The sequence below is a fragment of the Halyomorpha halys genome, unplaced genomic scaffold, assembly GCF_000696795.3.
Source record: "Halyomorpha halys isolate HHAL.00 unplaced genomic scaffold, Hhal_1.1 Scaffold482.1, whole genome shotgun sequence".
Taxonomy (NCBI): Eukaryota; Metazoa; Arthropoda; class Insecta; order Hemiptera; family Pentatomidae; genus Halyomorpha; species Halyomorpha halys.
In genome coordinates this window covers 893,831-904,601 of record NW_027109248.1, presented here as the reverse complement: position 1 = coordinate 904,601, position 10,771 = coordinate 893,831, and the positions used below count along the sequence as shown (strand labels likewise).

At 30.3% G+C, this 10,771-nt stretch overlaps 2 protein-coding genes across 3 annotated transcripts in view; one reads left to right on the top strand and one right to left on the bottom strand.

Annotated features, from left to right (window-relative positions):
* Window positions 1-10,771, top strand: part of LOC106683418 (RCC1 and BTB domain-containing protein 1) — a 61,286-nt gene that overhangs the window by 31,134 nt on the left and 19,381 nt on the right. The window lies entirely within an intron of this gene.
* LOC106683419 (beta-1,4-N-acetylgalactosaminyltransferase bre-4) overlaps window positions 1-10,771 on the bottom strand; it is a 72,210-nt gene that overhangs the window by 55,586 nt on the left and 5,853 nt on the right. The window contains exon 2 of the mRNA XM_014424881.2: window positions 4,869-4,928. The gene's annotated coding sequence lies outside the window, so the exon portion shown is untranslated. The remainder of the gene's footprint in view (window positions 1-4,868; window positions 4,929-10,771) is intronic.

Sequence of the window (10,771 nt, the reverse complement as noted above, 5' to 3'; positions counted from 1 at the left end):
TTATTTTAGTATGTATGTGATCATTTATCAATATTACCTATTGCCCACAACTGTGTGGCAGATTGTAATATCTATCAATAAATAAATCTCTAATTTTTGAAAAAAAAAAAAAATTATTCCAAAATGGTCGAAGACATACGTACAAATTAAAAATATCATGCATTCTGTAGAAAATCTGAGGGTTTCCAGTCGTTATGGATGAAATCTAGTGATTGCCACTGGACCACAATTTTGTTTAGCTAATCACAAATACTAACCTCAAAAAATAACCAACACTTTGGAATAAAGAAATAACTAACAGTTAAGAATAACCATTATGGCGGTGAGGTTAGATTCTCACAAACACACTTTCGGCATAGTGCTATTAGTATTCAAGACCTCAACGCTAGTTTAGGGAGTGAGGTCACCGTTTAAACTCTCGAGAACTTGTTGACCTTCGACCGAAAACCTCTTCGAGCGAATTACTGATGCCTGGATCCGGCATTATAATTACCTAACTTACATTTAGTGCGGTGACTTGGTCAAAGCCTGAAGTAGATTTTAAATTTATTTTTAAATATTACGGTATATCTCTAAAACATACTTTTATAGAAGAACTTGATTGGTGAAGTATCTTAAAAATAAATTAGTAGTTTTATACAGACTTGGTTAGATTATGATTAAACATGCTTGAAAGTAACCAACTCAGTTGCTAGTTGTCGTCCAAAAGTGTACGAGCATTTAAATTTTTAAGCACTTTTTTTTTTTAATTTTAAAGCTTAAATAAGAAACACATAATATGTTACCTAATATTTGCTCACAATGATTATCTCCATATTTAGCGTAGACATTTGACGATCATTACCGGCCACGCTATTTGTCCAATACCGACTTTGGAACATATTGGGCCAGTCTGGATTCGACTGTGCCCCACTTTTTATAACTGGAGTGCCTTCGAAAAGAGAATGTCACCCAACCTGTAGTTCATGTGCCATTGTTTACTCGATTTCTTTCGCCTCGTGAGACCAACATTCCGTCCCAGTTATGATGAGCTTACTGGTAGAACAGGACATTAAAAAAAAAAAAAAATTGGTCCATTGGTTAAACTTTGTACTTAAACTTGTAACATTTCGTTTACAATGAGAATGACAGTTATTTCTCAAATCCAGACAGTTTTTACTTTTACTTACCTATGTATAATATATATAGTATGGGGAAGTATTGAAATAATGTAAAATTTCGAATTCGAGTTGTCGATAGAAATACAACTTGTGAACGGTATAACAAATAAATAAATAGAGAAGAGAAGAGATAGAAATTTATTCATACATGCTGCCCAAATACATCGGGTTGCTACATTACACAGCATACTGATCAATCCGTGATCGGACATATATAAATTACATATTTTTATATGATACAATATAATAGGAAGATAACATTTTTTTTTCCCACAGTTTTCTTTTACAATTAATACCAGTCTACAAACTAAATGCAAGCTTTTCAATTTATTCCTTTTTTTTCTTTCCCCTCCATTTTACAACCCTTATTTCATTTTATCAATAAATTCCTCTATATAACAAATACTAGAATATCAAAAATAATAAGGTAGTAAATAAATAAAACAACATAAGATATGCGATGCATGCATGCCATCCCTCCTCTGGATAACTCCCCCACTCATTAATAAATAAAGCTGTTACAGAAAAATGTTTTTTAAAAAAAAAACATCTATACGATATAGAAATGATGAAAGGGTAAAGGGAAGATAACGAGAGGGATTACAATTTTGGCACACCTCAATATAGGAAACCCTTAGTTTTTGCTTACCTCAATATAGGAAACCCTTAATTTTGCACATCTAATATAGGAAACTCTTAGTTGTTGCTCACCTCAATATAGGAAACCCTTAGTTTTTTCTTACGTTAATATAGGAAACCCTTAATTTTGCATACTTTAATATAGGAAACCCTTAGTTGTTGCTCACCATAATATAGGAAACCCTTAATTTTGCACACCTTAATAAAGGAAACCCTTACTTTTTTCTTACGCCAATATAGGAAACCCTTATTTTGCATACCTTAATATAGGAAACCCTTAGTTGTTGCTCACCATAATGTAGGAAACCCTTAATTTTGCACACTTTAATATAGGAAACCCTTAGTTGTTGCTCACCTTACTATAGGAAACCCTTAGTTGTTGCTCATCTCAATATAGGAAACCCTTAGTTGTTGCACACCTTAACATAGGAAACCCTTAGTTGTGACATGCATTACTAAATGGTCGGGTGCTCCAGGTACAGAGGTAAGAATTTTCATAGAGAATAAATTGTATGGAACTATGCTTTAAGTTCATTGCTAGGTCAGCGATCGATTAGGCTTTAACAGGAGAATTTGGATGTAGCAATGAGAAGACGAGGAATTTAGCTGTTTCTCTCACTGTACACTTCATCCTGTCTTAAAGCATTATCTTATCATTCTATTATGAAGATACTGTTAATAAACGAATTAAAATTAGATAAAGAATTTTCTAAATAAACAAATACTCACAGGCATCTGATATTTAACTTTTAATAATAAAAATCAATTGGATGTTACACATTTATTGAAAAATACAACAGCTTTTTGTAATAAAGTTTTAAATATATCTGACGGGATATCACAGTTGTGTATCTCAATCATATTTACCTTAGTAGATGAAAAAAAAAAAGGAAAGAAAATGAGAAAAAAAAGAACATGCATAAACCTGTTTACCTACGATATCCGTTTATGAAAGAACAAAATGAATATGCATGCAACACTAGCAATGAATGTAACCAACAAATATTTCGCAATACCGGCAATAATAAAAACAAACGCAAATAAAGTACTTAACAAAATATTTTCAAACTGAATAATTATGTAATGTTTCTGATGGCATTGGATGCAATAACGAAGAATGATTACCAATTAGCCTTTATGAATTCAAGTATTCAAAAATCAAACAACTAATTTTAAATATCAAGTCATTCTTATAAAAAGCTTGCGTAATATATGTTTACTTTTACCTATGCATTGAGGGAAAGTATTGTGGTCGAGTAAAATTTCGTTTTTAACGGAAAATCACGTTTTGAAGTCCACTGATTCCAATTCGACAAGTCTCAGAACATATGTGTGTGTTTGGGAACAGTCTAAATAAAAAAAATAGTCCTATAAAACAGAAATTACATATTTAATGCGGACATCTGCCTGGGATGTTGGGATAAGATCTAGCTGGCATTAAGGAGCACTCGATTGTACATTTATATAGGGAGTTTAATCAAAATCATTACAGTCATATTCGAGAAAATCGATAAAATGTAAAAAATCGATTGTATCAAGTTGTACTTTAGGTCGGTCGATATTATCGAAAAAGTTACCATAGCATCCAAGGAATAAACCCGCGATAAATAAGTGATTTTATCGTTTTTTTTTACAGTTTCGTACGACTTTTCGTTTTTAGACCTAAAGATTATTTTTCAAAACTTGGTTATTTGGACTAAGGGACCACAAAATGGGGCCGCCAGCTCGTGACTGCAGCCGCACAGGTTCGATTCCGACCTAGTCTACTTTTATTTCTCCGGTGGTCCCAAAAAATCAAAACTTGACTTCCCTCCCACGGTAAGAATAGGATGATCATGAAGTCAAAAATGATAAGGTATGGGGTTCATAGAATAGTAAAATAATATATAAGTGAAAGTAAAAATAATATTCTAACACGTTCAAAACATACTGTAATAAATCTAAGCGAAATACATTGCAATAAATGAAAATCCTAAAGAAATATAGTTACTAAAAAAATAAGACCAAAAAAGTAAGACTATTTCACGCAACTTATCAAAGACAATAGTAATAGTATAGAAAAAAATATGAAATGTTGTAAATAAACTGCTCAATAAAAAATCATTGGACTCTGTAGTCATAAAAACTGTACTCCAAAAGAACCAGAAGCGACATAATTGTGAAAGATTCAGAATATTTCAGTTCATGCAATTTATCTTTTATTACCTCATAAAAGTTAACTGTTGTTTATATATAAAAGTATATTTAACAGGCATTAAGAGATAACTAATTACTCAACCGGCCATAATAAACTCCTCCCTTAATTAACTCGGGAACAACCTTTCATCCGATCGATCTTCATTAATCCTACGGGGCGCCAGATAAGAAAATCGCCCAACGACTTTATCCTGAACTTATTTACTCCTAGAGTTTAAACAGGGTAAAGGATAGAATCCTAAGTACTGGCATTTCTTAATTCCCTGCTGCTTGAATATATATATATATATATATATATATATGTTATTGGTAAAGTAAATAATAATAATAAAATCTCTATATGTATATAAACCAAAATATGAATAAAATGAGCATAATCAAAATATGTACATGAAGTAATAAGGAGAAGATAAAATATATTAAAAAGAGGTTTACAATAGGAAAGTAAAAAAGAGTTGATTTTTTCCCTATTAAATAATATAATTGATGTAAAAAAAAAAAAAAATCAGGTTTATACTAACAACAATGCCAGGAAAATACTTGTCGTTATTGTAAACTTGGGCGTACCAAGCGTGGACAACTGCCCCACCCTAGGAGAGAAAAAATTATTAATTTAATAAAACATTTTTTTTTTTTTATTCAAGCAAATAATAATTGTTATAATTAATAAAGCACTGGGACAATTACATATAATACCCTTTTCCGGGCTGATTGACTATGGCTTGCCCCCACCTAGTTTTGATCATGTTTGCCCTTGATTAATGTATCTGGTAACTATAATATTATATAATTTCTTAAAAATATTTCTATATAAATAAATTAATAATGAAATGTCGCTATTATTTATTTATTTTTAAAGCAAAATAAACTCACCAGTGTTTATCCTCCTCCCTCCTTTGGCCGTCCTCACTTCTCATTCAACTCTTTCTCATTCTGAAATATAACAAAATAATCTATAAGTTATATAATCTACATCCAAAATCAAAAATATTTCTTATATTACATATATTAATTCGTAAAAATCGTAAAATCGAAAACGCAATAAGCTTTAAAATTTTAATTATTATTTCTCTGACCATAACATGAAGGTAGACGGGCATACCGTTTAAAATTTCTTATAAATATATCTATATATAAATTCTCTGATTACAATTTTACAAGAATAAAGGTTGTATTAATGTTTGTACCATTTAAAAAAATATCTTCAGAACAATAAAAGTATTACAAATCTACACATATATTTGACTAAAAATCCAAAATGGAATTAATAATTACAACATTGGCGTGTCTTTATGTTGTTTCATATATATTCCTCCTTTAATTCCAAAGTCCTTTACCTAAACAAACCTAATAGTTTTTAATCTTCCATTTCAACCTATCATTCAAACTATCCTTCGAAGCGTCTAAAAAAAAGATGGCCTCGGGATCTTCAATTTTTTTTTTTTGGAATTGATAGAACTATTCGAAAAAATTAAAATTGAAGTTGTCACCCCGCAGTCGTTTTATTTACTCAATTTTAGATTTTCTTATCAATATATCTGTACAAAGGTCAACATATTTTAAGAATTAATAGTTTTAGAAAAATTGTAGAGCACACTAGGTTGCATCTATTTACACAAATTAAAAATTACTTCATAAAGTTTATTATGAATTTTATTTTATTGTGTTAAGAAAATAAATCCAGAATTCAAACGATTTCAGTTGGTCTAAGTTACTTTGTAAACCCTTTTTATTTTTAATTTATCATTCTGAACTAGTTTTAACTAGTTAAGGAGCCCTTAACAATAAATTTAACAGATTATCATAAACATTAATAGGGATGTTTAATGAAGTATTTCATTTATTGGACTTATCATTTCTGAACTAGATCTAACTAGTTAAGGAGTCCTTAACAATAAATTTAACAGGTTAAAATGGAGTATTACAGGCGTGTAGAGAAACTACCCAATGGTAGCACTCTAATGGTATTTTAAATTAGCAGGTCTTGTGGTCATCTTCTTTTCAGGCGCCTTGGAGGATTGTCTGGAATGGAAGAGGGTGCAAGGTTAGAAACTAGAGGGGTGGAGTGGTTAGGGAGTTTATAATGGAAGGAGTGATATCTGGTTCGGGCTAGATCGGTTACATAGGAAACATTAAGGTCTTTATGTATGATTTTATTTGTGACAAATTAAGGAGTATTGAGGATTTTACGAAGGATTTTGGATTGTAAGAATTGAATACAAGAGGAATTCGAAGGTTTATTTGAGCCCAAAAGCTCAACTCTGCCCTGTCCAGATTGGGCTTATTACAGTCATGTAGATCAGTCTTTTGTAATAAATTGGAAGTTGACTAATACAATTATAATTAATAAAAACAAAATATACAAAGTGAAAGAACTAAAGATTAATTAAGTACAAGAAGATATCTCAAGTGATTAAATAGAGCAATAGTCAAAAATTATGAAACATGATTAAAAAGTCAATGCTGGGTCTCTTTACAGGATAAAGATTCATATAAAATATTAACAGATGCCTATGATAGTGTATGATGGCATATGATTATAAAGAATAACAAATATAACTATCTATAATTTAAATGACTTAACAATCACTTTAGAGGAAGTCACTATTGTTATGCTAATTTATGAAATCCTTGACAAAGAGATCGTCGAACATTGGATGATCGTTCTAGGTTGAATTAAACCATTGAAGAATACTTTATTAATTCCTTCAAAATAAATCGATTCACTTGAGGAAAGTGAATTCATCAACAAAATAAATTATTTATATTACTTTTAAAATTAATATAATGATAAATAATTTGCATTCAAAAGTCAGCTAATTTACCTGGAAGAAAATAATCATTTGTAATTCACATTCCAAATATTATGATAAATATTAAATTATACAATTATAAATACATATATAATAAAAGAGGCCAAGAAGTGAAAATAAGAACTCATTTCGCCCAATTCTTTGTCAAATTTATAAATCAGGCAACGATGGTAAGTGGAAATGAAAAATGGCGGCTGTTCCAGAAGTTAAAAAAAATCATTTTTGAGTCCCAAGTTAAGAAAAAGGTTCAATTCTTACCCTTACTATACAAGGGATACGTTATATGTCATTTAAAAATAAATATTGTAATATTTAAGTTGCAGATTCTCTGAGGTTTATTTTATTTCGGAGGAACATGAAAATATTCGCTCATTTTTCATTGTTTAAAGTAGAGTAAATCTTTTCGTTCAATAGTTTACCAAAGAGCAACGTTATTTTTTTCCGAATAACGAAAAACCAATATTTTGTGAATTTATTTTTGCAAATACTATGTAAACTACTTCTACGAACCATGTAGAGATGGTAGGAATGGGGGTGGTACGGCCAGCAAAAATACACAAATAAAAAAAACCTGAATATCAGGGCTGAAAAGAAAAAACGAAATAACAAATATAAGAGAAACATAAAAATAATAATGAACGAACTTAGAAATATACATAATACTAAATTAAGTAATTTATTTATATTTATTATTATTCATATTTTTGTATATTTTATATATTATGTTGTTTTTTTTTCATTTATATAATTGAACACTAAATGTATACATGAATAAAATATTGGTGTTGATGACCGTTAGGTTTTACGCCTTAATTTTTGAATAAACAAACATTGTTTATTTAGCTTAATTTATTGTTATGTATATTTCCAAGTTTGTTCATTATTATTTTATTTTTATTTTTATGTTTCTCTGAGTTATGGTTGATATTTCCTTTTTATGTTTTTTCAGCCTCGATGAAGGCCTGAAATTCAGGTCGAAACGTCGGCACAAATAAATAAAAAAATTTATTTATATTTGTGTATTTTTGCTGACCGCACCCCGACCATCTTCTCCTCATATAAATAAAGAATGTTTGGGACTTAATGGATGTAATTTATTTCAATTTAATAATTCTTATAATAAGTCAATATAATTCACACTTTATTATGAAAGCTAATCAATACAAATTCTGAACAGTGTTATTTTAATATCCGACAAATTCTATAGCACGGAAAAAAAATACAATATCTCATACCACTCCCTTGGTTCCCAACAAAGGGAGGATTTTCAGAAAATTGCCAAAGCAGGTGACGTAGAAGAGAAGATAAATATTTAAAAGGGAAAGAAAAGGTATGAGCCTGGGAAGAGGGGGGGCTTACAGGAACCCTATTTGTCACAATAGATCCTGGAAAAGCTTTGTGAATCCCTTCTCCTCTACTGAATGAGCTAAGAAGAAAATGTAAAGAAAGAAGATGATGTTCGTCAATATATTGTCCCATCTTCCTTCAGAAATTCTTTTAAAATCTCCGCTTTTATAAAAAAAAAAAAATAATTATATCCAACTTTATAAAACAAATGTTGAAAAGACTTTTTGTCATACTTTTATTGAATTTTTAACCGAACAAATAAATATGGCAGAAAAAAAAATTAAAAATATGAAAAGATATTTTCTTTGGGACAGAAGAATATCATATCAATCTGTGGTACCGTAGTGCTCGCTTTATATAACCTGTACCAGAAGGGACCGAAACAGCCATTAATAGTTTTCAATAAATTTCATAACAATTTTAATTTATTTTTAAAACTAATGGATAACTATTATAAAAGAATTTTTATATTTAAAAAGATAACTCTATCGATATAAGGATAATTTATTTTTAAAAAAGCTTACTCCATTCAAACTATTAAGCAGCCTTAAGTAAAAATTTCTCTTTGAATTAATTTTAGTTTAATGTTTATTTTTTGGAACAAATACTTTAGGGGTTAATTAGCCCATGGCCACTACCTTGAGTAAATTGTCTGATAGTTGACAGTACATGTCAGCTACTGTAACAGGCAGTTTACACGGTGGCATTTAACAGCCACGTTAGGAAATGTCGTGTCTATTGTAATAGTTCAACTATATGACAGTTACCGCCACGATAGCATTTACTGTCATGGCAGTATTGTCGTACTAGGTATAGCGTAATAGATGACAGTGCAGGTCATAGTAGTGAAGCTACTCTCATGAAAACATTTATTGTCTTGATAGTACTCTTGCTCAAAGTATAGGGTGATAGGAGACAGTGCATGCTGTAAAATGACAATTTATAGCCACGACAGAAAGTTTTGTTGTCTAAACTTTATGGCAGTCACCGTCATAACATTTACTGGCATGGCGGTACAACAGCACTTACATGATTAACGTCAAGATCTATCGCACTTGTGGCTACTGTCACACAAGGCCCGTTTATATGTGATTTAATTTTTTTATTCAAACTTATAACAATTAATTGTTGGAAGATGATGGCGATCAAGAAAGATATAAAAGTAATGGAAGAACTATTTATTTCTTCCATTTTTTGCCTTTTTTGACCAAGACCATCTTCCTAAGATTAAATACATTCCGTCAACTATTAATCTTCCATTATTTTGATCAACAAAAACCATTATTGCATTACTTCAGGACATTGTTGAAAAGCAAGATAAAGTCAACAACGATGGTTTTCGCTTAGGATGTTTATTATTGAACAGATATGTACCTGATTTATTTCGGACCAAGTAGCTTAGAGATTATTGAGGTTGTTGTGGATGATGAATGTTGTAACATAACAAGGTGCACCAGAGGGTTTGGGATAGTAGGGAGGGAATGAGCAGCAATTCGATCATTCGGTTCAACGCCCACAGCTCACAACCGTTTACCTAAACGGGGTTTAGACCTTATAACGGGGGTAGGGTTTAAGTGCCCAAGTAGTTTAACCGCTCTCTATTGATACAATCGGAAGGGGAAGATAGGTCTAGTAATTTCCATCATGAAAATAATGTTAATGACAATTTTATTATATTGAGAATTAAATTTTTTTATCTTAGGAGTCTTAAATACTACTACAACGAGGTATTAAAAATAAGAGTAATTTCTTCTGAAGTTATCAACACATAAACACATTTAGCGTTCTTTTATCTTAGAATTGCCATAATACTTCTTAATTTAAAAAAAATAAAAACAATAACGTAACGAACTAAGAGTTTATTATTTTAAAGTACTTTTAAAATAAAAGAAAAACGTGATATTTTGTATATTTCATAAAGTAATTTAATTCTTATAGCACTGACAAGAATTGTAATTTCAAAATCATGAGTAATTGCTCCTATAAGTCAAGCTAATGCATAGATGTATTTAATTATTAAAAAAGAGCCCAATTAGGTCACGAACTATGAGTTCATTAATTATATAAGCCGAATTAAATGAAATATTAATAATTGAGTCATACTGCACAAGCTGATTTTATTTTTTAATTAATAAATATAAATTATTGACATATCAGAATTAAATATTGAAGTTTACTACAAATATTAGGGAAAAAACTGAGGCGACTAAATTTGTTTTTTAAACTACCCGGGTAAAAAGTTGCATTGTTTGGATTTGGAACTGATAATTCCACGAGATTTATACCATCCCTAATTGTAGCCAATTGCAAAAATATATGTTTCAATCATATATCATATAGGGTGTTTTTTTAAGCCCGATAGAACTTGAAATTGTAAAAAATAACACAAAAAATTAAATTGTAATCAAAATTTTTTTTTAATTCGAAAGATCAATACGTGACATTAACATTTGAAAATGATTTCGGGCATATGGGCACCGCGGCTGTTCTTGACGAAGCGCATTCTGGACGTCCAATTTTGGGCCACTTTTTCGAGCACTGCTGGCCGTATGTCACGAATAACACGAACAATGCTGGCCTCCAAGGCGTCAATTGTTGCTGGTTTATCAGCATAAA